The sequence below is a fragment of the Callospermophilus lateralis genome, chromosome Y (assembly GCF_048772815.1).
Source record: "Callospermophilus lateralis isolate mCalLat2 chromosome Y, mCalLat2.hap1, whole genome shotgun sequence".
Taxonomy (NCBI): domain Eukaryota; kingdom Metazoa; phylum Chordata; class Mammalia; order Rodentia; family Sciuridae; genus Callospermophilus; species Callospermophilus lateralis.
This window is the reverse complement of record NC_135326.1, coordinates 5,163,767-5,166,841: the sequence shown is the minus strand read 5'-3', so window position 1 is coordinate 5,166,841 and position 3,075 is coordinate 5,163,767.

The following is a 3,075-nucleotide window of genomic DNA, read 5'->3' as shown; positions in this document are numbered from 1 at the left end:
ATAAACAATAATTGGGACTTCCTATCCAGTGGAATGCAAAAAGAATACATTCTTTAATTCAAGCATTGTGAATTATCTATAATTATCACAGTCACCAGAGTATAGCAATTCAAAACTATGCAGGGATATCGTGAACAATATCATCTATAGGTCTTGAACAAATCAGTTCTCATCTGTGTGGGGTTTCCTCATGTGAGCAGTAGACAGAAATGTAAAGGCAGACAGGGTTAAGGGCCCCTCCTCAGCTTGCATTTTACTTCCACATTTCTGCCTTTGACCACATGTGGTGTAGATAGCTCATAACCAGTGACCACATTGGAGCCTGGAGATATGCACCAAAACTCTAAGCTACCCCCTGAGGCAAAGCTGCATGTGATCAACACCTTGATTGGACAGGGCCACAAATATCAGGTTTTCCAGTGTCAATGGACTCAACCACCCACTTCTTTAAAAATCTCTAGCCTATGGTCTTGAAGGCCCCCTTACTCCTCTCCAATATCACATAAACCCCTAGACAATAGCTACCTGGCATCAACCCTCCCTTGCGACTCTTCCCCACTGCAGAAGCTCTGATTTCTATTAGTTTAATAAACCCTATTACTTTGCTCTTGTCCTTTGTTTCTGTGGATCTCATTCTGAATCAGAGAGACAAAGAACCTACAGATCCTTACAGTCAGGACAGTTACAGAAGAACCAGCAAGCTCAACTCAATCTGTATTTGAGGGGCAGGTTATCCTTGGCTTAAGTAAAATCTTGCTTGGGGTAGCACTGAGCATGCTTCCCAGGGTCCCATTAGATCATAGATGTTCCTCCCTTCCTCATGGACCTCCAGGAAGTTGGCTCACTTTTCTTTTCCTAGTTGGCAAGTGAAAGCTGCAACTGGGGCACATTTTCTGGCACTTGTAAATGTAATCTTAGCTCTTAAGGGTGGTGAAAATGTTATTTGTGCATTTAGTATATATACTAACAAATATATACAACAAATATAGCCTCAGGAGAGGGATCAAATAATCTGACAAAAAGCTACTTCTTAGTTTTTGTTCTTCCAGCTTGAATTCAAGTGATTGGATCAATGGATGCCACTGAGCCTGACCAGCATACCCAGCACTTACAAGGTCATTGCTGAAAGGTTAATTTTGAATTTAAAACAGAATAATTTGCACCACTCTTGATCAGGATTTTCAAAGGAAAAGGATGTCCCACCCTTTTCCTTAACTGGGCCTCACTATCACTACCTGAATGCAGCTAGAGAATGAGTGGCCAGAGTGCACACATACACACGCACACACAAAACAAAACAAAACAAAACAATTAGCCTCTTCTGTCAGACTTTGTAACTCCAGGGTGAAAGGTGGAGGCCAAGGTATGAGTTGTGGGGCTTTGGATTAGGAGCCTCTACATAGCTTTGTGCCTCTATGCCCCATAACTTATACTCTGAGCCTTGAATTTAGGAGATCATTTGTTTCTCAGAGGATCAGTTTGGTTGTGGGTTGTGGGCACCTTTACTTCTGTGAAGAATCCTTTTGCCATTGTACTTCTGCCATGAAGTAGGCCCTCCTCCCCCTCCTCCTCCCCTCCCCCTCTCCCTCCCCCTCCCCCTCTCCCTCCCCCTCCCCCTCTCCCTCCCCCTCCTCCTCTTCCTCCTCCTCCTCCCCCTCCTCCCCCCTCCTCCTCCTCCCCCTCCCCCTCCCCCTCCTCCTCCTCCTCCTCCTCCTCCTCCTCTTCTTCTTCTTCTTCTTCTTCAATGGAGGGCAGCCGTTCCCACCCTTTTCCTTATACTTACTTAAGAATCCCTGTGCAGGAACAGCCTGCCAGTGAAACACATATTGATTTTCGTTTCTGCTCCTTCTGGGCGTTAACTCTTCTGGATTGTTAAAGCAACATCAGCTAGCTGGGAAAGTATGTTAATTATCCCTTTCATTTGTTGAAATTTTCTCCTTATGTCTGGGTCTCTCTTTCCCACAAAGAGTTCTTACAGAGAAGATTCCACTTGTTACGATGCAGGTATGATGAACATTGTTGTTCCAGGTGTAGCTGAAGCAGGATTCAAGGATGATTTGACTCATACCTTGGCCTCCACCTTTCACCCTGGAGTTACAAAGTCTGACAGAAGAGGCTAATTGTTTGTGTGTGTGAGTGTGTGTGTGTGTGTGTGTGTGTGTGTATGTGTGCGCTTTGGCCACTCATTCTCTAGCTACATTCAGATTTTAATGTTGTTTTGTTTTTCCCCTCCTGGCACAATTGCTCAACCTACCATTCCCCTTGTGCATTTTCTGTAGGGAATTTCCCTGCCTTGACAATAGGTGTTTTTCTGACCAGATCGAGTACCCTACTGGCTCTTAAAAGGAAAGATCATTCCCTTCCCTAGGTCAGTCTTTCACTGCCAGAATTCTCCTAGCCTGGCTGGTCCTGCAGAGGCAGAAGAGACTTCATCAGAGCCAGAGACAGGTTAGAAGGTGAGGCAGAAACCAAATCCTCAGAGACCATTTCTATACCACTCACCATGTTTATGAGTGCCCCACATTTCCTGTGCTTCTTTTTTCAGGCCCAGAGTGGGCATCCCAGGTCCTCAGTTCATAGCAAGGATAAGCTGCAGCCATGTGGGGCTATGTCCAAAGCAGGAGTTAGTCCAAGAAGTGGTGCTGATCATCTGACACTGTGTTGAAAGAATTTAAAATTTTCTCAACTTCTCCTTTTGGTGTTCTCTTGTCTTTGGATACCGGAAGCTATGCCTTTCTTGCACCATTAACTTAACTCCTGACCATCCAGATTCCTTACTGAGTAATGCATAAATGCCTGCAAATACAAACTTTTCTGTATCTGTATTCTGACCAACCAAAATCCAATTGCACAATTCAAAATATTATATGGTAATCTTCTTTCCTCACCTTCCAAAGCATGCATTATCTGAGCTATGCAAAGCACCCTCTTTTTCTTAGTCATAGGCAAATAGATTTACATGGTTCATTCAGCCAAGTTTGTGTTTTCAAGAGGGTATTGGTAGGAACCGATGGTGGGGTTGCCCTTGTCTTAAAATGCCGACAGTATATATTACAAGACCAAGACCAACAGATT